A 26,192-nucleotide genomic window follows, 5' to 3' on the forward strand; every position below is an offset into this window, starting at 1 on the left:
TGGCCTGGGAAGGGTTCCTGTCCAATTCCCTGGCCCTGAGAAACCGTGGGGTAACCCCCGAGGGGGCCCTCGGGTGAAAACTCAGGGTAGGTGACCCGACCACGAGGCCCTACGTGGGTGCGGGTGCGTGCTTATGTGGGGGGGGTGATGGGGGGAAGTGCGGTGGGGGAAGCCGGCGGCTCCCTGGCTCGGCAGAGCGGCCCCGTCGTTGTGGCACCACAAGTAGCAGCGCCTATGGAGACTGACACGGCACACGAGGGGGTGGGTGTCCAGCACCATGCCCGGCCGCCTTTGTCTCCCCAGTGGCGATGTTTACACACCGCACCAGCTACTCATTTGAGGCCGAGTCTACCTAGGGGAGGCCCGTGACCGGTTCAGATGTTGGCCGCGAGCGGGAATCGAGTCTGTCTAATGGTTCCGTGACTCAGCTGTGACAATTGTCGGGATGATATTTTGTGTTTCTCCTGGAGGAAGCCGACGTGCTATGCAGCCCAGTGGGGGCGCTGGGGTCAGACTGCACCGCGGCAGAAAGTCGCAATAAAAACCACGACGCCCCGTCCAGTCTCACGCGACGCATTCCTCTTCGCCCTCGACTGCTCTCATTTTTATCTCGCGGATTCTTCAGTCGTGATTTGAAGCCTTCGTGACTGCAGGCATCGTTCCATACTCTTTGGTTCTTTAAGTCACGCGGGTGAAAAAAAACTCTATGGCATAGACTCAGCACTGCCCATAGACTCAGCACTGCACCATAGACTCAGCACTGCCCATAGACTCAGCACTGCACCACCATAGACTCAGCACTGCCCATAGACTCAGCACTGCCCATAGACTCAGCACTGCACCATAGACTCAGCACTGTCCATAGACTCAACACTACACCATAGACTCAACACTGCCCATAGACTCAACACTACACCATAGACTCAACACTACACCATAGACTCAACACTGCACCATAGACTCAACACTGCACCATAGACTCAGCACTGCCCATAGACTCAACACTGCCCATAGACTCAGCACTGCACCATAGACTCAACACTGCACCATAGACTCAACACTGCCCATAGACTCAGCACTGCACCATAGACTCAACACTGCACCATAGACTCAACACTGCACCATAGACTCAACACTGCCCATAGACTCAACACTGCCCATAGACTCAACACTGCACCATAGACTCAACACTGCACCATAGACTCAACACTGCCCATAGACTCAACACTGCCCATAGACTCAACACTGCACCATAGACTCAACACTGCACCATAGACTCAGCACTGCCCATAGACTCAGCACTGCACCATAGACTCAACACTGCACCATAGACTCAACACTGCACCATAGACTCAACACTGCACCATAGACTCAACACTGCCCATAGACTCAACACTGCACCATAGACTCAGCACTGCCCATAGACTCAACACTGCACCATAGACTCAACACTGCACCATAGACTCAGCACTGCACCATAGACTCAACACTGCACCATAGACTCAACACTGCACTATAGACTCAACACTGCACCATAGACTCAGCACTGCCCATAGACTCAACACTGCACCATAGACTCAACACTGCCCATAGACTCAGCACTGCCCATAGACTCAACACTACCCATAGACTCAACACTGCCCATAGACTCAGCACTCCCCATAGACTCAACACTCCCCATAGACTCAACACTGCACCATAGACTCAACACTGCCCATAGACTAGCACTGCCCATAGACTCAACACTGCCCATAGACTCACTGCCCAATAGACTCAACACTCCCCATAGACTCAACACTGCACCATAGACTCAACACTACACCATAGACTCAACACTGCACCATAGACTCAACACTGCCCATAGACTCAACACTCCCCATAGACTCAACACTGCCCATAGACTCAGCACTGCCCCATAGACTCAGCACTGCACCATAGACTCAACACTGCCCATAGACTCAACACTGCACCATAGACTCAGCACTGCCCCATAGACTCAGCACTGCACCATAGACTCAACACTACCCATAGACTCAACACTGCACCATAGACTCAACACTGCCCATAGACTCAACACTGCCCATAGACTCAACACTGCACCATAGACTCAACACTGCCCATAGACTCAGCACTGCCCATAGTCTCAACACTGCCCATAGACTCAACACTGCCCATAGACTCAGCACTGCCCCATAGACTCAACACTGCCCATAGACTCAGCACTGCCCCATAGACTCAACACTGCCCATAGACTCAACACTGCACCATATACTCAGCACTGCACCATAGACTCAGCACTGCCCATAGACTCAACACTGCCCATAGATTCAACACTGCCCCCCCTGCACCCCCCTGTACCCCTCCTCCTCATCCAGCAGTTGACAGAGTCTACCCTACACGATGTTGACTTTAGACGTGAGTATTGAGCAATACATTCCATGATTGTGAAGCTTAAATCCACACAGCTCAGTGGAAACCATCGACCATTCGCCAGAGCCGAAGGCAGCCCTTGGCAAGGGGCGTGTTGAGTCAACAGGGCTGAGTCTACACGGAGCCCTGGACACAGACGCTGCTGCAGTCAAGCTGCTGGGTGCTGGCTGGGTTCTTGCTGGGCAACTGCTGCTCCACCATTGCTGCGGCTGTGGTGCTGGGACTGACACCTCACCAGGCAAACCTCTCATCATCACCACCCTCCTCACCTCCTCCTGTGTGGGTGAGTGAGCGAGCGAGTGGGGGTGAGTGTGTGCGTGTAGGCCCCGGCAAGGTGAATGTTAAAGGGAAAAGCAGCGATTCTAGATTTGAAGTTTTCGTGACTGCAAGGATTCATACTCTTAGCGGGTTGTTTCGGTAAAGTCACGTCCTAAAAAAATAAAAACATTATAATAAAAAAATAAAAATACATCGACTTATTTTCACGTATTATTATTTTATTTGCATTATTTAACCAACGTGCCTTTACCGAAAAAACTTAAGAGTAAGAAAAACAATGAGCCTACTTTTACCCTTACCCTATAAAAATATTCCGATTTTCATGGTAATTACTGCGGTACTACTACACATGCACAAGGTCTATAGCGGTACATGCTGTAGGTAGAGCGCCTTGTCCATATAGATACTCTCCATGATTCCAATTTTACACGTTGTTGTTGTCGTTGTATCCTCAAATCTTGTCACTCAATTTTAACCCACTTCCCAATGTGGCATCGACTGCAAACTTGGTATACTTACGTCATACTGATGACAACACGATATTCTATCATTAAAATTTTTTTTTTAAAACATTCTTTTGGAAATGTTATGTTTCGGCTTGGGTCTAATTGTCCACGCTCAACTAACGTTGGCTGTAATTGGCCACGGTGAATGCATTTATGATACGTAGTTTGAGCGATTTTATTTACTACTACACACTAATATAAACTACACTATACACTACACTATACACTACACTATACACTACACTATACACTACACTGTTACTATACACTATTACTATACACTACACTATTACTATACACTACTATACACTACACCAGCGGTCGGCAACCTATGGCTCGCGAGCCATATATGGCTCTTCCGGTGACGGCATATGGCTCCCAGACAAATTTGAGTTGAAAAAAATAATAATAAAATAAAAATAAAATGAGTTTGGAACTGATTTTAAAATACTTGTGATATTGCTTAATAATACTGTGTCATTTTAAAGTAAACAGAAATTAGTTTTGAAGATAAAATTTCTCGGGTCACGGGTCCCGTGACCAGAAGTCGCATTAAAAGTAAGACATATTTAATTTATGATACGTTTAAAATACTATATGGCTCTCAATGAAATATATTAAGAAAAATTGGGCTTTTATGGCTCTCCCAGTCAAAAAGGTTCCCGACCCCTGCACTACACTATACACTACACACTAAACTATACACTACACTATTACTATACACTACGCTATACACTACACTATACACTACACACTAAACTCTACACTACACTATTACTATACACTACGCTATACACTACATTATACACTACATTATGATACGTAGCTTTAGCGATTTCATTTCAATGTTACCACGATACGATACGTTCAATGCATGCTAAAAGTTTATTTTTCTAGCAGATAGGATTGTTTCCTGAACAAACTTCATATTAATTTGCAGTTCATATAGGTAGGTTAAGAATTTACCTTGGTTTTTTTTTACTTTAAATGTTACTGTGCAATACAGTCTTGTAATTAATAAACACACAGGATATAGTCTATACAGTACGCTACTGTAACTTGCTCTGTTTTGCTAGATTACCACCACCCTGTAAGACTCCTGGCTAGGCTAGAGGCCATCTTCGACTTACGATATTTTCGACTTACGATGATAGGGTCGTTGTAACACATCTCCATCGTAAGTAGAGGACTGCCTGTATAGAAATAGAAGTGACATTCAGATCGACATCACATGCCACCCTCCATCTGCACTGCTCCTTCTGCTGCTGCTGAGTTCAACAACTCGGCAGAATCAGTGTCACCGCCACGCAAAGTAGAGGAAAGGTAAAACCATAATTTACATGTATTTATAAATACTTATTCAACTTCACTAATTCGTCATCTATATACAGATAACATGAAAACACGATCTTGTTTATCGATATACAGATACAGCTAAACTACGTGTTATCCATATACAGATAAAACTAAACTAGATTTAATCGGTATACAGATAATTGATATACTCTTAGGTTTTTTTGGTAAAATTACGTAGGTAAGAAAAGTTATAAAATTATAATAAACGAAAAATAACTCAATTGTGATGTAATTTAGTTATTTTTCATTATAATATTTTTCTTATTTTTTCCTACGTGACTTTACCGAAAAAACCTAAGAGTATGAATCCTTGCAGTTACGAAAGCTTCAAATCTCAAAGAAAATTGACGTATTTTTAAATCCTTTATATTAAGTTCACTTGCCTGCTTGCGCGCTTACGACCGTGCAAATCTTTCGGTCGTTTTTTAACCCACTTCCCGTGATCCAATCGAGCTGACATTTTGCACACAGACTCGTTGTGCGTGACAATTAATGTTCGTTTTTACTTTGAGCGTATCGTGCTTTTGTATTGAATGTTCTCATGTCCTGACCCCGTGACCTTCCTCGGCGTTTGTGTAAAAGATCTTGATAGCTCACCGGAATGAAGACCTTCATCTGTGTTTCTAAAACACCTCAATGCTTCTAGATTTGAAGCATTCGTGACTGCAACGATTCACACTCTTAGGTGTTTTCGGTAAAGTCAAGTAGGGAAAAATAAATATTAAATAATAAAATGATGGAAATAATAAAATTAATTAAATTATATAAAATAGTCTAATAATTATCATTTTATTAATATTATTTCTATCATTTTATAATTTATTAATTATTATTTATTTTTCCCTACGTGACTGAAATTCGCTGCCTGGATGGCTTTTAGTAGACAAACAACACGTCACAGATGTTCCATTGTAAGACCCCCAAATCTCCCTCCCATCCTTCCCCCTCCTGCCGCCCCTCCCTCTCCTACTCCCCCCTCCCTCTTGCTCATCCCCCCTCCCTCCCTCCCACCCCTCCCCCCCCTCCTCCCACCCTCTCTCACCTCCCTCCCTCCTCCCCTCCCACCACTCCCTCCCTTCCACCCCTCCCACCCCCCTCCCTCCCTCCCACCCCTCTCTCCCTCTATCCCTCGTCCCCTCCCTCCCACCTCTCTCTCCCCTCCCTCCTTTTTTTTAAACGATCAGACGAGAAAGATGCTCAGTCTTTCGGCACTTTACTTCGTTCATCATGTCGTTTGTTTGTATTTTTCTTTTAATCAAAAATTTAACGCGAGTTTCCCGTGTAACATTAGTCCCATTGTGTGTTTACGGTGTTCATAGACACCAATAAGAAAACAAATCATCCTCAAAATCCCATCACCAGATACCCCCTCCCTCCCCATCCATCCCTCCCCTCCCCTCCCTCCCCTTTTTCCATTCTTTTAGTATGTTTCTTCTAAATCCGTAAGCAAGCTTGCACATTACAGTAAAAAAAACATCAGCTGCAGTACACAGTAACTACTTACTGGCAGACCTTGGCATATCAGGTGACCAAACACAGCACTGAGTAAACAACCAGCACACGGGGGATGGTTGGTAACCCAAAACATGTAGTACCCTCGGTAAGCAATGGCAGTGAGCACACCCGCATGGGTAGCCAACCCAACGCCCAGTAGATACACCAGACTGCTAAGGATGGCCAAACAGGCAAACAAAAAAACCTCTTACAAAAAAAAACCTGCGGAAAGTACTGCTCTCCTATCCTTTCCAAAGCATGTACGCAGCATAAAAATTAAATCAACAACATTCTCAAAATTCGGGGGCGCATATACACACAAATTACATAGGATCTGGTTGTTGTAACATTAGGTCTACTCAGATTCTATTGGCCACTGTGATACAAAATATTCCACTATTAAGGCATTTATGGTTACAATGTTCGTCATTCTCATAGGCGCCGCAAATGTTGCAGCGCTTTGCAATCATGCAACTGCCAACGGTAAGTCTTGATGGCGGTGCTCATGTTTGAAGTGTAACTCTCCAAACAGGACGGGTGTGCAGAAACTCCACAATCGAACAGGAAAACCAATTCTTCCGGTTGTCCCGTCTCCTTGTTCTCCAAATCGCAGTAGTTGCTAGGGTTTGCCAGCCCATCAGGACCTTTTTTGGCTTTGAGGTCCTCCCGAGCGGCGCGTGACAGGTGTTGCGGGCCACGAGGTCCTTGTCCTACGCCCTCCTCATCCACTAAGCGGCTGTGCGTGTAATGACAGCCCGGCCCAGGGCGGTTCTTGTACCGCTTCCCGCAAAGGTCGCAGATGTCGCCTGCAAACGCTTGCCTTATCCTCCTGTGCCGCTGCTTCATTCTTCTTCCTGGTCCCGCTGCTGCCTTGCCGGGGTCTGTGTGGGGCTCCTCCTTGCTCTTGCTGCTCGCGTTTCCTGGGAGCCCGCGGCCCCTCGCTGGGCGCGTCGTCGAGGTCTGAAGTGCGACCCTCTTCACTTGTGTTCTTCGCCACTTCACAGATTGAGGTTTCCCTCGCTTCCATCTCAGGCTCCAGATTTTCAGCCCCGCCCTCACTCCCCCCCTTCCCTCCCTCTCTACAACGTGCTCCAGGACGCGCTCGAGAGAGACAGAGAGAACGAGAGACGACGAGGAGGTGGTGGTGGTGAGGAGGTGGTGGAGGAGGAGGAGGTAGTGGTGGTGGAGGTGGTGGTGGAGGAGGTAGTGGGTGGAGGTGGTGGAGGTCTCCCAGGGCGGCGGCAACTCTTGGCACATGCGCGGGCTCCAACTATTCATTTGCACCCACGAGGCCGCGGGACCTGCGGTGAGAGCCCCAGCAGTAGCAGCAGCAGCGGCAGCAGCAGCAGCAGACAAGGCGGCAGCAGCAGCAGCAGACAAGGCGCTTGGCAGCTCGGTGCGAGTGGTGTGCGCCTCTGCAAGCGCGCTTCAACATCGGCGTGCCCCGTTGCTTTGGCCCCTGGGTTTGTGTGTGATGAGGGGCTGCTGCTGCTTGCTTGTGTCTTGGTACTGGCCACACACACGCACACACACATACGGACAGAGACGGAGGGACACACGCGCACGTGCGCAGCCTGCAGCATTCGCCGACAACTCAGCCACCACCAACAGCGATATCATTATCAGCAGCGGCAGCACCACCACCATTAACAGCGACAGCGGTGGTAATAGCAGCAGCAGCACCACTATCAGCAATACACAATCACCATCAGCATCAGCAATATACAATTACCATCATCACCATCAGCAATACACAATCACCATCATCACCATCAGCGATACACAATTACCATCATCACCATCAGCAATACACAATCACCATCAGTATCACCATGACCAACACAAAATTACCACAAACATCACCACAAGCATCATCATTAGCAGCAACACAATCGCCATTGTCACCACCAACACCACCACCAGCACCATCCGCAACACGATCGCCATCTGTACCATCATCATCGGCTGTAGCAGCGCCATCGCCACACCCGCCACCACCATCGTCAGCAGCTTTAGCGTCACCACCATCCAGCAGCAGCAGCAGCACACAGCCGGGCACCCAGCTGACATCTTGCGGCGGCAGCAGCATGGGGGCGAGATTGTCGCCACCTGGACCATCTCCTCGCCCATCGGCGGAGCGCGCCGCTCTCCTCATCACCGCCGCCGCCGCCGCCGCTGTCCGTCAGCATCCTCCTGCTGCTGCTGCTGCTCCTGCTGCTGCTGCTGCCTCAGCCGGCAGAGTCCTGCGGACCTGGTAGCTTGAACGGGGCCAGCGGCGCCCGGCGCGCAAGCTGACGCCGCTCGCCTTCAAGCAGTTCGTGCCCAACGTGGCCGAGAGGGCGCTGGGCGCGAGCGGCCGCTACGAGGGGAAGATCGCACGCGGCTCCGAGAGGTTCCGGGAGCTGACGCCCAACTACAACCCGACGTCGTGTTCAAGGACGAGGAGGGCACCGGGGCCGACCGCCTCATGACGCAGGTGAGGAGGGTGCCTTGATTGGGGGCGGGGGGGGATTAGGTGAGGGTGAGGATGGATGATGGTTATGGATGATGGGGATGAGGATGTGGAGGAAGATGATGATGGCGAGGAAGATGATGGCGAGGATGATGATAGTACTGCTGATGGTGGCGCTGGTAATGATACTCCTAAATGAATATAACATGATCATTAGTGATGATACTATTAATAATGATATGATCAATCTAGATTTGAAGTTTTTGTGACTGCAAGGATCCATACTCTTTGTTCTTTCGGTAAAGTCACGTGGGTAGAAAATTCATAAAATCATTAATTTATTTTATACCTACGTGACTTTACCGAAAGAACCAAAAAGTGATGAAATGATCATCAGTGATGATACTCCTAATGATGAAATGATCATCAGTGATGATACTTCTAATGATGAAATGATCATCAGTGATGATACTCCTAATGATGATATTATCATCATTTTTTATGATCAGTGGAAACAAGAAGATGCTCGGTGTAGTCGGCACTTTGCTTTGTTCACCATTTCGTTTGTTTTTAATCTTTGCTTAATGTAACCCCCCGCTCTCTCGCTCTCTCTCGTTCTACACGCAGCCCCGTGTCTCCTCTCTTTCCGTCCTCTCCGTGTTGGTCTCCATATTTCTCACTCTTCCCCCCCTCCTCCTCCTCCCCTGTAGTTCCCCTCTCGCCGTCTCTCCGTGTATCGCTCCCCCCTCTCTCCCTATTCTCATTCTCTCTCCATTTCTCCCTCTCATCGTGTCTATCTCTGTCGATGTCTCCCTTCTCTCTCCTTCTCTACCCTTGTTCTCCCCGTGCATAACCCCCCTCCTCTTCCCTCGTCTCTCTCCATCTCCCGCCCGCTCCATCTCTGCCCCTTTGTCTCGTCATTTCACCCCCCTCCACACCCCATTGTTTACCCTACTGCCATCTCCCTTCTCTCTCGCAATTTACTGTCTCCCCCGTGTCTCCCCGTGTCTCTCCGTGTCTCTCCGTGTCTCTCCGTGTCTCCCCGTGTCTCCCCTCCACTGTACCCTTCTTTCCTTCCTTTCTCGCTCCATCTGTCTACCTCCCACCCCACCCCCCTTTGTATTTCTCTCCCCAACTCCTTGTTTCTCTCTCGCTCTGCCTCTCTCTCTCCCTCTACTCTCTCCACCTACGCCACCCACACACCCTCCTGTGTCCACCTCTCACTGAACTCCGGTCCCTACACTTGGGAGCCGGACAAGCCCCTCTCTGCACCAGCGTGGACCAGCACCCTCGTGGTGTTCACCTTCTGAAGCGCTCGCTCGTCACCGTGGCGTGCGCGATGACCACCACCACCACCACGTGACTTTTCTTTCGTGTTGTGCGCGGCGCATTTAGCGCCACAGCACGTGGATTTGTAGCGTTTATTTTCATTCATTTGCTGGTGGACTTTGTGCATTTCATATCGGAGTCGCCTCCAGCGCTGTTTGCTGCTGCTGGCGGCAATAAAAGTTGTTTAAAAAGTCAAAAGTCTGCCCCGTCTCTCCCCTCTCAACTCTCTCTTCCGTCTCTCTTCCGCTCGCGTCTCCTCGTGCTCAGCGCTGCAAGGAGCGCCTCACTCGCTCGCCATCTCCGTGATGAACACGTGGCCCGGCGTGAAGCTGCGCGTGACCGAGGGCTGGGACGAGGACGGCCACCACTCGGAGGAGTCGCTGCACTACGAGGGGCGCGCCGTGGACATCACCACGTCGGACCGCGACCGCGAACAAGTACGGCACGCTGGCACGCCTCGCCGCCCAGGCGGGCTTCGACTGGGTCCACTACGAGTCCAAGTCGCACGTGCACTGCTCCGTCAAGGCCGGTGAGCGCGTTGCGAGCGACGAGTTATTCGTGGTGGGACCTCCTTTGCCAGCACCACAATATACTAATAGGGGTTTCCCCTTTTTCTGGCAACAAAAAATGCCACCTTTTGCAAGGAATCGTGCTTACATTAGCCACAATACTCGCAGTCGAATGCCGCCTTTTGGCGTCATCTGGTCGAACACTGTATGAGACTAGGCTCTAAAGAAGGCTGTCTCTGGTGTGGACCAATCATTTTCAAAGACAATTCATACATTATCAGAGTATTGTTTTTGTTTTGCATTTGACTGCAAGTATAGTGGTTAATGTAAGCATGATTCCTTGCAAAAGGTGTCAGTTTTTGTTGCCAGAAAAAAAGGGGAAAACCCTATTGGTAGAGTTATTCGTGGTTCGTGATGTCGAACCGGTTAATCGATTGATAATAAAAAAAGTGTGTTTAGAAGAACAAGAAGAAAACAACTACATTTGGCGTTTGTCAATGACAATATTTCTGTGGCGTATGTGGGCGTTGCAATTAAACGATGTGCGCGTGCGTGTGGCGAACTTCTTTCGCACCGTACGTAGCCAACCGCACTAATCGGAGGTGTGGGGGCAGGACAACAAACGTGGTGGCCCCACGGCCATCGCTCCACGGTAAGTGATGTGTGTGTGTGTACTGTATGTCGTAGGCGACGTTTCGGGCAATGGTCCTACTTCACGTGCTGCGGTAGACTATTCAGTAGTAAACAAGTAAGCCGTGTCTCCTTCACATATCCGACTCGCTTAAAAAAAACATCACAGCCATAAACAAATACCTTGATGTTTCATGCGTAGAGACGGATATGCGATGAAGGCGACTGTGTGTGCTCATCTCATTTAATAAAAACAATTTAATTCGTGTTCTCCCACAAGCAGCTCACGATCGAGCCGCAGGGATATAGCTCCGTGGCCTTCAGAGGCAAAAAGTGTCCTCAGGCGCCGTGGCTACACACGAGGGGGGGGGGGGGTGGGTGGCCAGCACCACGCCCGACAGGCGATGTTTACACACTCTGTACCAGGTACTCATTTGAGGCTGAGTCGACCTAGGGGGAGGCTCAGAACCGGTTCCGTTAATCGCCAACTGGTGTTGGCCGTGAGCGGGAATCGAACTCGGCTCGCTGGGTTCGTAGCGCAGCGCAGCGCCAAACACAAAAGAAACAGATCCCCCGTATAGTCTTCAACAGGCTGTAGGGGCAAGTGCTGTTAGCGAGCACCTATGAAGGCCGGCGTGTCACACGAGGGGGTGGGTGGCCAGCACAACGCCCCGCCGCCTCTGTCTCCCGAGTGGCGATGTTTACACACCACATCAGACATACTCATTTGAGGCTGAGTCGACCTAGAGGAGGAGGACTTGGACCGGTTCAGATAATTGTCACCGGTGTTGGCCGTGAGCTGGAATCGAACTAGTCTAACCGGGCTACACGAACACGGCGGCGCTAACCACACACATACACACATACACACACACGTGTGTGTGTATGTATGTGTACATGTACACACATACACACATACACACACGTGTGTGTGTGTGTGTACATGTACACACACACACACACACGTGTGTATGTGTGTGTGTACATGTACACACATACACACACACACGTGTATGTGTGTGTGTGTACATGTACACACACACACACACACGTGTATGTGTGTACATGTACACACACACATACACGCGCCCTTCATGTGACCCACGCTGTATTTGTCCACTCGTGTAAAAGTGACGCTTCTCTTGTTTCCTGTTGAGTGTTTAACCTTCGGCAGCGACTTTCCGCACCGCGTGGGGAGTCACACTCCGTGCGACTGACGATGTTGCTCCGCTGGCCGTAGCCGCTGTCGTCAACCGTTGTCACTTTGGAGCGCTGTCGCGACGGCTCTCGACACTGCACGCTCTCGCGCCTGGCCACCTGAGTTCGAGCCCCGGTCTCGGCTCGAACATTGCTGGCGAGTGACGTCGGGACCGCACAATCCCCCCAACTTCTTCCCAACCGGCGCTGTCCAGAGTGCTGAAGTTGCGAGGCTTGGGGCTGACTGTGTGCTCCATGCTACGCCATTTACCTGTGTTGAGAGCCCCCCTTTTTGTCGTCGTTGTTGTTGTTGTTGTTTTCGTAACGCATCTGCAAACACAAAAGCATAATGTCGAGCAAGACCAGAGTGGTTATTGACGCATGTGTTGAGTTGTCGTCGTTGTCGTTGTTGTGTGTGTTGTTGTATATGTTGGGTATGAAAATTTGTTATGTTGTATGCGTGCGTGGGTGAAATTATTATGTTGTATATGTGGGTTATGAATATTCAGTGGAAATAATAATAATTAAATGAAATTTGGCCAAATGTGTAATTATCCGAAAATATGTTAATTTATGTAATTACGCACATTTTAATTATGCCAATTCGAGAGGTAATCGTATTAATTATGCGAGTGGGTGTAATTATGATAACGCAAGTCGTTATGATAACCAGACCCCGGTTCACCCCGTTATCGCTTTAACATTTACTGAGTATGTATTAGTGTGTTTATTAAGGTCACCAAGTTCAAATCTCAACGCAGAAGCAGATCTTATGCATAGATTTCAGGAAAGAATCACACAACCACTTCTGTATTGATCAATTTATTACTAATTCAACCTTAACTATGATATAATATGCGAACTCTCAATCCCGGAACGTCAACACGGCATCAATACAGTATCATCAACGATTGTCTGATTTCACTTTGACAACTGCACATGGATCACGCATAACGCGATGGTTGTTAGTGAGAGAGAGAGTCGTTAAAACACGCAAATACTATGCTTAAGAAAACCTTAATGTTAATGAATGATTATACTCAATATTGTTCACGCAGTACCACACTCCTTATTGACCATACGCAACCCTTATCACGTTGTTAACACCTTGGGTCACGGGACAGTTTGAATATTCTGTAGAGGATGCGAGTACGTGCGGCGATTATGACTGAAAGATACTTGAAAGATTATACGGCGATAAAAAAAAACACAATCAAAAACAGTTATTATTCTTAAAGGCACCAATCTCAACAGATACATCGGCAGGTTATCTGACAACAGAACGGCTCGGAGTAAGGGCCTGCGACGGTGCTCCTTTCCGAAGCTCGTTATCTTATACCAAGTTACTAATTGGGGACCAGATCACCTGATAAGGATCCGGTGGGCCACCACTCCCCACGTGAGCGTGGCTCGGCGGAAGGAGGTGCCAAGAATCAGTTCGTATTGATGGATCTGTTGGGAATTTATGCGATTAAGAGTACAGCCCACTAAATATTAAAGATAAAAATTAAGAATACTCTTATAAACGACGGAGGGCCATCACTCGGTCTCGTTGTGATGCTTTCCAGCCACGGATGGCTTATGGGTTCGAGTGTTTTTGAGTGGTAAGAGTTGTCTTGAATAGTCAGTGTTCGGAGTCGATTCTTTAGGTCAAACAGACGCCTGGTGGTCGTGGTGGTGAGGGGGCGGTGCGCGTCATACGTATCAGTTGATCCCTGTCACCGTGGCGAACTGGTTCGGATGCCCGTTGATACGCTGTCGCAGTTCGGAACCCGGTCGGTAGGTGGCGCCCACAACTCGCTCGTAGCGTGCAGCTCTGGGTTGTCGCCGATCCGCGATGCTCACCACTCCGGTGGCAGCAGAGACCCCCGATTCGGCAGAGGTTGACGAGCTGAAGATGAGTCGAGCCGACCCGCTGGTCGCAGCTCGCTCCTGAGTCGACCCTCCCGGTCGAGCTCGCTCCTGGGTCGACCCGCTGGTCGCCCTCGCTCCTGAGTCGACCCTCTGGTCGCACTCCTGAGTGGACCCGCTGGTCGCACTCCTGAGTGGACCCACTCTGGTCGCACTCGTTCCTGAGTCGACCCTCCCGTCGCACTCCTGAGTGGACCCTCTCGTCGCACTGACTTCCAATGCTCAGGATCCTTTACTTTATGCCGAAAAATCCCCCTGGATCCCGCCCACAAGGCGGGGCTTCTTCCGATTTTTGCTGTGTCAGGATCTGTCCGTAGGCAGGTGTGTCCATGTGTCTGTCCGTATGTCCGTGTGTCCTTGTGTGCATCACTGACGGTATATTCGTTGTCACACTCCCTCCATAAACCCACGAGCAAACAATCAGATGTTACAAATTGCCTCGAGGTCGTCTCTCTGTCTGGGTGCAATATTATCTCTTGTCTGGCCTTCTTCATGAACCCAAAACACAGACGTTACAAATGTCTCATAGGCGTCTTTGTTCGTGTTGCACAACCTGGAGGGAGGGGCAACACTCTCTCCGACCCGGCGCACAAAGAAATGGTTAAAAAGTTTTAAGTTAACATTTGTCCCTTACTATTTCACAGTTATGATTCTGTATGTAACCTAAGGTCTGTCGTTTCCCATCGTGGTGCTTGACTCAAGTGTAGGTGTTTCCCCGAGCGTATACACACTCCTATCCCGCGCTGCGGGGATACAAAGACGGCCGGGATCTCCCTTTCTCTCCGACCCTGGGTTTAACATCGTTTTTTTATTATGTATTTATATTCGACCTGGTGGTGATTCATCCCGTTATCCTGGCTTTTCATAAGTTTTACTTTTGTCTTTTCATGCATATGCTTCGGGTCGAGTTGTATAGAAAGCATTAAAGTATGGAAATAACATTTCATATTGACTTAATGATGGTGATGGTTCAGTAGGCGTACTTGTGACCTGGTTTAATTGGAGTGGGTGTGAATATCAAACTTTAGCCTACCCTGTTGTTAAATTCCGACTTTAACGTTACTTTAATAGCAATACAGAATAATTGAGCTTTTTGTCTTAACTAGGCGAACGCGAACTTCTGGTGACCCCCGCAGCCGTGTTATTTAGCTGGGTCTGCCCGCCTTGAGAGATATACAACACTTTTTTTAAATCAGCTCTCCCCTGTCCCTCCAACCTTCTGCTCTGGGAATGTTATTCTTAATTTCAGGTCCAAGGCCTCTTTGGGTTTATCTTTGTTTCCTCAGCTGCAGGAGAACAAGGCGTGCTTCTACCTCCCTTTCTGTGTGCACGTGTTCTAATTAGCTCGGAATCCCTAACACACAATCAGTGATGATTCCTGGCTTTCTGTGGTTGTGATTTAGACAAAGGCGCCTCTGTTTCTTCCATTGCCTTTGAGTCGACACTGCCCTATTATTTGCCCATGTGCTGAGGTCATAGAATTCGTTTTGACTTCAGTAATATTAACATTCAGTATTGGATTAGCAAATGGGCAATGGTTCATTTATGTAGCTCGCAGCCTGGTCTCCAATTTGAGCGAGCGCGAGAATCGATAATTTAGCCTACTCTGTTGTTGAATTTCGAATTTGACGTTACTTTAAAACCATGCAGGATGGTTGGGCTTTTTGCCTTAACTATGTCTGGCTGACACTCCCACTGTCTCTGCCGCCTGCACGGGTGACATGTGCCCGTTCATCAGGCCTTATCTTTCCTTGAAGCAAGGTTGCAAATTCTGCCATCCTAGCCCTCCTCCAGTTCATTACTTAACAACACCTGGTGTTTTGCAGTTTGCTGCGCTTGGTGTGTTTCACTCATTAAAAAAAACAAGTAAAAGATAATATATAAAAATCATCAAATATTATTAATCTCAATTATGGAAGAAGGGTTAGGATACAACATACCGCCCTTTTAAAAATGACCAGTGGTCAAATGGCCACGGGTTATTTTAAAAAAAATGTATACCCTTCTTCCATCATGAACCATCGATTGTCCTCAAGTTTTGCTGCTATTCCTTACAACGCGCGCGTACGTGTCACAACTTAACATGGTTATTTGAATTGAGCAAAGAAAATTAAACAAGCGTTAAACATCGATATTGCGTTACATCGGTTCTGATACATCATGACTCCGACGAATATTCATTTTTGTTTTGTTAAATCCTGGGAAACGCTAGGTAGCGGTTTCGAACGCATTTATGCGTTACCTTCCTCATGTTGCCTCGTTCACCACTTCGATAATTCGATCACGGTTTTCGGGTTCGTTTTTGTAGTTTCCTCTCTCACTCTCTGTGTCGTGGGAGTGTGTGGTGAAAAATTGTGCTGCACATAACCAGAATTCGCGCACACGACCCACTTTGACATTTGGTTCGAGGCATTCGCTCTCTCTGCGATTACATGCACATTTGCCGAGTCAGTGTGTCGATTTAATTCTGTCCCTCGTAATGTTGCCCTCTTTGTTTTTACTAGTGTGTTGGATTTCAACACCATTCCCGATACGTCATGGACATTCGTCTCCATTTTAGCACTCCGATCCACATGATTTTTGGTTTCCCTTGGATATTTTCCATTCAAAGGCTCATGCCTGCGCTCCTCAGGGCGTGTCCCTGCTGTCTGTTTTTGTACTGTCCGATCACGCTTCAATGCAACCCTGTCCTTGTATTCGATCCGCGCGTCATTTACGGGAGCACTGTCCACGTTTTTGCCCGCCCTGTCACTTGCAGCCTGCCTGTATTTCACATTGAGCGCCGGGTTTAACACCTCGGCGGGTGTGGCGCGTATGGGCTGCCCGCTCTCAATCACTGTGGATGGTTCATCACGTATTTGGACCGTATTCTGTGTTATTCCTCTATTCCCTCCTGGTATAGCCGGTGGAGGAATTGGTCGGAATTGTATCGATTGTGTTTGACCTCCCATCCTGCGATTCTCGTGAATGTTCGCATCCATACCTCCGCGGTATGTGTAACACCTTCCCGCTAGGTGGTTATCTTCCCATCTCTGTGCGTAATTTGAACCTTGCGTGTGTCGTGGGATGGGGTGTTGATATGGTTCTGCTCTGAACCTCTCCCTCCTACGATTCTCCTGCACCCTTGGCCCAGTGTTTTTCCCATTTGGGTGCCAATTTTTCCTGGATTGTTACTTCGCCATCCCTGTGGGTAATCTTGACCTTGCGCATGTCGGGGCATGGGGTGTTGGTATGGTTCTATTCTGAACCTCCCCCTCCTGCGATTCTCCTGAATGTTCGGCTTTGGTGCCGCTCTCATTCTCGTGCCAACCTCTCTCTGGGTTATTTTGCCATGTGTGCGTGCGTTTCTGCTGCTCTCTGCATGGTGGGACTGCTCGGTGATTTTTATTCCTCTCTGAGAGGCTGGGTTCCTCATCCCTCTCCCTGTGTTCTGGATCCGAATTATGATTCTTAGCTCTGTATAACCATGCCATGTACGCCTTGCTCTCTATGCGGCGTAAGGATGCGGTTTCTGGATTCAAAACTATTCTCACCCTTTCTGTAATCTCTGGGCTTAAGGATTCAAAAAACATAATTTTGAACATTTTATCCCCTTCGTGGTATTGATTCACATCGCCTGCGTAATACGCTCTTTTAAATTGGACGAGGTAGTCACGTGGATCTTGGTCCATGCCCTGGGTCATCGATTTTACAGCATAAAACCCCTCAGTGAGTGTCGAATATTCTCCAAACTTCCGAATCACTGCCAGGCTCAATTGTTTAAAATCATTTCTAACCTTGTGTGGTAGTGACTTTACCCATGGAATAGATTCTTTATGTAAGGTCCGTTTCAACAAACTCGCTTTTTCATCCCGTCTCCTCAGCCCTCTAATCATTGCCTCCTCTTCCACTGTCGCGATATGTGTGTGGATATCCATAGTCTTATTGTGGGGGTCAAAATCGGGAATTCTGACTAGAGCCTTGTCCATCAACTTAAAGGGTTTTACTGGTGAACAGGTATTCCGAAAGTTGATTGCTGACAGCGTCATCATCAAACAAGTTATCATCAGGCAATCTGTCACTTTGGTCTGTGCTGTGTCCCCTGTGTTTAAGTGGTGTGCATTTTCTGTGTGCGCGCCCAGGGCCGTGTCGCTCGTGTTGCCATTTCCCTTCAGTTTTTGCCTCTGCCCTTAGTGTACCATGTCCTGGCGATTTTACTTTAACTTTTGTGCAATCAATCCCTGGACTCTGTCCACGTACCCAAGAGAGTGATTTGATGTTACTTCCATATTTATTCTGTGGCTCAACGTCTGTGAGTTTCGCTGGTGTCGCGAGCTTTGATTTCTCCTCCCTCTCGAGGGTGTGAGGACATTTCTCGTCGTTTATTAGAGACGATTTCTCTCCCGTTTCCTTTCCAAAATTTCCCTCATTCCACAATCCCTGTCTGTATGCCTGTGTGAGAAGGTATGAGTCCTGTCCTGCCTTCTCTGCAGTTTTTGCATCGTGTTTGCCTTCGTTACTTTTATCCAGTCAATTAGTTTCCCCCGAGGTGTGTTCGTGTTATCGATACAGCTCCCTTCCCATATGTCTCTCTGACTGTACTGCTTTGTAACAGATTGGTCGGTACGTTTAAATACGACCTCCCCGTATCCCGTAACCCATTCAAATATTATTCTTAATCCTAGCATCTTAAGTATGGCAAGAGTTACCTTAATATTTCTTTTCAGAGTGCATATAAACAATTGTATCACAGGATGCGTCAGTTCAACTCGAGCAAATAATCTCAGCCCAGCTGTCTTTGTTATACTCTGCTACTCTGGTATTTCCTTTCAGAGCGCGTTTTGTTTGTATACCCCCGTTTACAATCACAAGGCAACGTTAGTTCACAACACTTTGATTAACACATCAGTGATTCGTTCCTGAATTCATGCATAACTGTCTGCGAGAGATCCCGGAAGACGAGCCCCCATTATGTTGTATATGTTGGGTATGAAAATTTGTTATGTTGTATGCGTGCGTGGGTGAAATTATTATGTTGTATATGTGGGTTATGAATATTCAGTGGAAATAATAATAATTAAATGAAATTTGGCCAAATGTGTAATTATCCGGAAATATGTTAATTTATGTAATTACGCACATTTTAATTATGCCAATTCGAGAGGTAATCGTATTAATTATGCGAGTGGGTGTAATTATGATAACGCAAGTCGTTATGATAACCAGACCCCGGTTCACCCCGTTATCGCTTTAACATTTACTGAGTATGTATTAGTGTGTTTATTAAGGTCACCAAGTTCAAATCTCAACGCAGAAGCAGATCTTATGCATAGATTTCAGGAAAGAATCACACAACCACTTCTGTATTGATCAATTTATTACTAATTCAACCTTAACTATGATATAATATGCGAACTCTCAATCCCGGAACGTCAACACGGCATCAATACAGTATCATCAACGATTGTCTGATTTCACTTTGACAACTGCACATGGATCCCGCATAACGCGATGGTTGTTATGAGAGAGAGAGTCGTTAAAACACGCAAATACTATGCTTAAGAAACCTTAATGTTAATGAATGATTATACTCAATATTGTTCACGCAGTACCACACTCCTTATTGACCATACGCAACCCTTATCACGTTGTTAACACCTTGGGTCACGGGACAGTTGAATATTCTGTAGAGGATGCGAGTACGTGCGGCGATTATGACTGAAAGATACTTGAAAGATTATACGGCGATAAAAAAAACACAATCAAAAACAGTTATTATTCTTAAAGGCACCAATCTCAACAGATACATCGGCAGGTCATCTGACAACAGAACGGCTCGGAGTAAGGGCCTGCGACGGTGCTCCTTTTCCGAAGCTCGTTATCTTATACCAAGTTTACTAATTGGGGACCAGATCACCTGATAAGGATCCGGTGGGCCACCACTCCCCACGTGAGCGTGGCTCGGCGGAAGGAGGTGCCAAGAATCAGTTCGTATTGATGGATCTGTTGGGAATTTATGCGATTAAGAGTACAGCCCACTAAATATTAAAGATAAAAATTAAGAATACTCTTATAAACGACGGAGGGCCATCACTCGGTCTCGTTGTGATGCTTTCCAGCCACGGATGGCTTATGGGTTCGAGTGTTTTTGAGTGGTAAGAGTTGTCTTGAATAGTCAGTGTTCGGAGTCGATTCTTTAGGTCAAACAGACGCCTGGTGGTCGTGTGGTGAGGGGGCGGTGCGCGTCATACGTATCAGTTGATCCCCTGTCACCGTGGCGAACTGGTTCGGATGCCCGTTGATACGCTGTCCGCAGTTCGGAACCCGGTCGGTAGGTGGCGCCCACAACTCGCTCGTAGCGTGCAGCTCTGGGTTGTCGCCGATCCGCGATGCTCACCACTCCGGTGGCAGCAGAGACCCCCGATTCGGCAGAGGTTGACGAGCTGAAGATGAGTCGAGCCGACCCGCTGGTCGCAGCTCGCTCCTGAGTCGACCCTCCCGGTCGAGCTCGCTCCTGGTCGACCCGCTGGTCGCCCTCGCTCCTGAGTCGACCCTCTGGTCGCACTCCTGAGTGGACCCGCTGGTCGCACTCCTGAGTGGACCCACTCTGGTCGCACTCGTTCCTGAGTCGACCCTCCCGTCGCACTCCTGAGTGGACCCTCTCGTCGCACTGACTTCCAATGCTCAGGATCCTTTACTTTATGCCGAAAAATCCCCCTGGATCCCGCCCACAAGGCGGGGCTTCTTCCGATTTTTGCTGTGTCAGGATCTGTCCGTAGGCAGGTGTGTCCATGTGTCTGTCCGTATGTCCGTGTGTCCTTGTGTGCATCACTGACGGTATATTCGTTGTCACACTCCCTCCATAAACCCACGAGCAAACAATCAGATGTTACAAATTGCCTCGAGGTCGTCTCTCTGTCTGGGTGCAATATTATCTCTTGTCTGGCCTTCTTCATGAACCCAAAACACAGACGTTACAAATGTCTCATAGGCGTCTTTGTTCGTGTTGCACAACCTGGAGGGAGGGGCAACACTCTCTCCGACCCGGCGCACAAAGAAATGGTTAAAAAGTTTTAAGTTAACATTTGTCCCTTACTATTTCACAGTTATGATTCTGTATGTAACCTAAGGTCTGTCGTTTCCCATCGTGGTGCTTGACTCAAGTGTAGGTGTTTCCCCGAGCGTATACACACTCCTATCCCGCGTTGCGGGGATACAAAGACGGCCGGGATCTCCCTTTCTCTCCGACCCTGGGTTTCACATCGTTTTTTTATTATGTATTTATATTCGACCTGGTGGTGATTCATCCCGTTATCCTGGCTTTTCATAAGTTTTACTTTTGTCTTTTCATGCATATGCTTCGGGTCGAGTTGTATAGAAAGCATTAAAGTATGGAAATAACATTTCATATTGACTTAATGATGGTGATGGTTCAGTAGGCGTACTTGTGACCTGGTTTAATTGGAGTGGGTGTGAATATCAAACTTTAGCCTACCCTGTTGTTAAATTCCGACTTTAACGTTACTTTAATAGCAATACAGAATAATTGAGCTTTTTGTCTTAACTAGGGCGAACGCGAACTTTTGGTGACCCCCGCAGCCGTGTTATTTAGCTGGGTCTGCCCGCCTTGAGAGATATACAACACTTTTTTAAATCAGCTCTCCCCTGTCCCTCCAACCTTCTGCTCTGGGAATGTTATTCTTAATTTCAGGTCCAAGGCCTCTTTGGGTTTATCTTTGTTTCCTCAGCTGCAGGAGAACAAGGCGTGCTTCTACCTCCCTTTCTGTGTGCACGTGTTCTAATTAGCTCGGAATCCCTAACACACAATCAGTGATGATTCCTGGCTTTCTGTGGTTGTGATTTAGACAAAGGCAGCCTCTGTTTCTTCCATTGCCTTTGAGTCGACACTGCCCTATTATTTGCCCATGTGCTGAGGTCATAGAATTCGTTTTGACTTCAGTAATATTAACATTCAGTATTGGATTAGCAAATGGGCAATGGTTCATTTATGTAGCTCGCAGCCTGGTCTCCAATTTGAGCGAGCGCGAGAATCGATAATTTAGCCTACTCTGTTGTTGAATTTCGAATTTTGACGTTACTTTAAAACCATGCAGGATGGTTGGGCTTTTTGCCTTAACTATGTCTGGCTGACACTCCCACTGTCTCTGCCGCCTGCACGGGTGACATGTGCCCGTTCATCAGGCCTTATCTTTCCTTGAAGCAAGGTTGCAAATTCTGCCATCCTAGCCCTCCTCCAGTTCATTACTTAACAACACCTGGTGTTTTGCAGTTTGCTGCGCTTGGTGTGTTTCACTCATTAAAAAAAAACAAGTAAAAAGATAATATATAAAATCATCAAATATTATTAATCTCAATTATGGAAGAAGGGTTAGGATACAACAGTGTGCCTGCGGACCGCTGCCAATGCAGTAGCAGCAGCATCACCAGATTCCCTCTCTCTCCATCTCATTCTCTCTCCATCTCATTCTCTCTCCATCTCCGTCTCTGCCGGTCTCTCTCCATCCCTCTATCTCTCCATCTCTATGTCTCAATCTATATTTCTCTCTCTCCATCTGTCCATATCCCCTCTCTTCATCTCGATGTCTCATTCTCTAACCGGTCTCTCTCCATCCCCCCCACCCTCCACACCCCCCGCATCTCTACCTCCATCCCACCCGTGCAGAGAACTCCAACATCGCGGCGGCCAAGGGCAGCGAGGGCTGCTTCCACGGCGACGCGCGCCTCTTGGTGGAGGGCGGCGGCTCCAAGAGGCTGCGCGACCTGCGGGCCGGCGAGCGCGTCCTGGCGGCGAGCGGGCCCCACCTCGCCGCCCGCCTACAGCGACCTCCTCCTCTTCCTCGACCCGCGAGCCCCGCCAGCGGCGCCGCTTCATCACCCTGGAGACGGAAGGCGGCGGCCGCCTCCTCGTCACCCCCTCGCACCTCGTGTTCGCCGCGCCCGGAGACTCCGACGATGACGGCGGCGGCGATAGTGGCAGCGGTGTTCCCCCGGAGGAGCGCGCCGTGGCCCTCTTTGCCAGCCGCGTGCGGCCCGGCAATGTTCGTCTTTGAGCTGGCGGGTGCTCTTGCTGATCCTGCTGCTACTGGTCGTGTTGGTGGTGGCGGTGGTGTTGATCTTCCTGGTGGTGCTGGTGGTAGCGTTAGTGGTGGTGCTGGCGGTAGCGTTAGTGGTGGTGCTGGTGGCGTTAGTGGTGGTGTTGGCGGTAGCGTTAGTGGTGGTGCTGGTGGCGTTAGTGGTGGTGCTGGTGGTAGCGTTAGTGGTGGTGCTGGTGGTAGCGTTAGTGGTGGTGCTGGTGGCGTTAGTGGTGGTGGTAGTGGTGTTGTTGTTGGCGATGACGGAGCACCGCGGCTGCGTGCGGTGCGCGTGGTGCGCGTGAGCTGGGTGGAGGCGCTGGGGTCGTACGCGCCGCTCACGCACCACGGCACGGCGATCGTCGACGGGCTGCTGGTGTCGTGCTACGCGGCCGTCGAGACGCACGGCCTGGCTCACGTCGCCTTCGCGCCGCTCCGCACGGCCCACGAGCTCATGCGGGGCCTCGGGATACATTCGCGCAGCAGCAGCAGCGGCGGCGACGGCAATAGCAGCGGCAGCGGCAGCAGCAGTAGCAAGAACGCACCGGGAGCGGAGGGAGAAGGAATTCACTGGTACCCGCGACTCCTCCACACGCTCGCCCGTCTGCTGCTCGGCGAAGACGTGTTCCACATCCTCTCGCCTGGCCGCGCGTGAGCAGCTGGGGAGCCAGGAGGAGCCAGCAGCAGCAGCAGCGGCAGGAGGAGGATGAGGATCCATTGCTCCCGGGGAGGCAAACGTTGCCAGATCCGTGGCTCGGTGGACCAGATCGGTCGACGCGGGTGGCGGGCAAGTGGGAAGGTTCGCGATGATGGGCACCGTGCCAGGGGCAGCCACGGGGGCAGTCGTCGGCCGACCTGGCGGTGCAGCCCGAAGGATGATTTGGGTTTCCCCCAATTCGCTCGTCGTGTTCGAACACGTGACGGACGCGTCTCGCGGCAGGAGAGGCTCCCTAGGGGGGGGGGGGGGTGGGGGTCTTCGTCCAAGCTAGAAAATTGGCCAAGGGTCCTGTACGCTATAGGTGAGCTTGCCTATAATGTTAACAGTGATTGTACATCACTTGCAAAGCAAGTGTCGCCAAATATGTTGTTTGTTGTTGTTGCTGTTGTTGTTGTTACGTTGAACAATGAGGTAGCGGACGTTATGAAGGGGCCCTAAATAAAATAAAAACACGCAAATATTAAAACACTGTTTTACTTGCACAGTAAAAAAATTGTAATTTTTTCATTTGCTATACAGCCAAATAATACGACAAATCGCTAATCTTAAACACGCAGTCGTTCGTAAAAGTTGAAGGCGGTATTGCCTACTATAATCGCCCAGAAATGTCTGTCCGTCCCGCGCGTGACGTCACTCCACATGAGACACACCCCACCGCGTGACGTCACTCCACATGAGGCCCACCCCACCGCGTGACGTCACTCCACATGAGGCACACCCCACCGCGTGACGTCACTCCACACGAGGCACACCCCGCTCACTAATATTCATGAGCGGGTGGATGTTTACACCAGCGCAGAGGAAGGTCGAGCTGAGTTAAATAGTTTATAACGCAGAGTCGCTTCAAATATGACAGCGTTTCTTTATAGGAAGTGACGTCAAAAAATAAATCTACGCAGCACAGTGCTACATCCGTGTGTGACGTCACTGAAAAAGAGCCCCCCCCCCCCCTTCATTAATATTCATGCACCACGCGTGTAATTTACACTGACGCACTAGAAGGTCGCACACTCCACATGCCTCACCCCTCCCCAATAACCATGAGCGGGTGAGGTCACTCCACATGCCGCACCCCTCCCTAATAACCATGAGGGGGTGACGTCACTACACATGCCGCACCCCTCCCCAATAACCATGAGCGGGTGATGTCACTCCGCATGCCGCACCCCTCCCTAATAACCATGAGCGTGTGATGTCACTCCGCATGCCGCACCCCTCCCCAATAACCATGAGCGGGTGATGTCACTCCGCATGCCGCACCCCTCCCTAATAACCATGAGCGGGTGATGTCACTCCGCATGCCGCACCCCTCCCTAATAACCATGAGCGGGTGAGGTCACTCCGCATGCCGCACCCCTCCCTAATAACCATGAGCGGGTGAGGTCACTCCGCATGCCGCACCCCTCCCTAATAACCATGAGCGGGTGAGGTCACTCCGCATGCCGCACCCCTCCCTAATAACCATGAGCGGTTGAGGTCACTCCGCATGCCGCACCCCTCCCCAATAACAATGAGGGGGTGACGTCACTCCACATGGGGCCACCCCACCCTCCTCATTAATAATCATGAGCTGAACAATTTTTCTATTGAATATTTCAGATGTACTGTAATATACACCCGTCCTTGGACGGGCAAAAAAGCTCGTAGTGCTATAGTAATAGAACAAGTGCGGAATAACTGAACCGATATTGACAGCTTGAAAGCATTTAGCGCGGGGCCCTTGAAAGTGCGGGGCCTGTAGCATTTGTAGCTACTACACGTGTAGCTACTACTACACGTGTTTGTAGCTACAACACGTATAGTAGTAGCTACAACACGTGTAGTAGTAGCTACACGTGTAGCTACTACTACACGTGTTGTAGCCACCATCCGGATTGGAACTCCCACAGAAGCATTTGGTTTTTCCGTTGTAGCCTTGCGGCCGACATAGCGCCTCCAGCGGATGCAGGGCATCACGATAACCAGTTGTTTGTGTATCGTCATCGTTGTCAGCCTTGATAGTTCCCCTGCTGAATGAAGGCCTCCCCACCGTTCCACTAATCGGAGGTGCCGCAGTGGGGGGTGAAAAGGACAACACACAACACACGCACGAGGAAGACTTGCTTGCTATTTATCTGCGTTGGAAATGAGGTGAGGTTACAAAAGCCTGTCCCTAGCGTATCGTCGGCCAAATACAAAACTGGGTACCGCCTAAAGATTAGCTACGACCATATTAGGGTGTTACCAGTTGTTTTGCTCTGTCCCACTGACTTTTCTCAACAATCGAGAAGATACATTTTAACTTGCACTGGCTCACAGATCGACGCGCTC

At 49.1% G+C, this 26,192-nt stretch overlaps 1 pseudogene; it reads left to right on the top strand.

Moving 5' to 3' along the window:
* Positions 1–8,267: 8,267 nt before the first annotated feature.
* LOC133339314 (indian hedgehog protein-like) lies at positions 8,268–23,819 on the top strand (annotated as a pseudogene).
* Positions 23,820–26,192: the final 2,373 nt, after the last annotated feature.

The sequence above is a fragment of the Lethenteron reissneri genome, unplaced genomic scaffold (genome assembly GCF_015708825.2).
Source record: "Lethenteron reissneri isolate LAM-NWPU_2019-01 unplaced genomic scaffold, ASM1570882v1 scaffold_1785, whole genome shotgun sequence".
Classification (NCBI taxonomy): Eukaryota; Metazoa; Chordata; class Hyperoartia; order Petromyzontiformes; family Petromyzontidae; genus Lethenteron; species Lethenteron reissneri.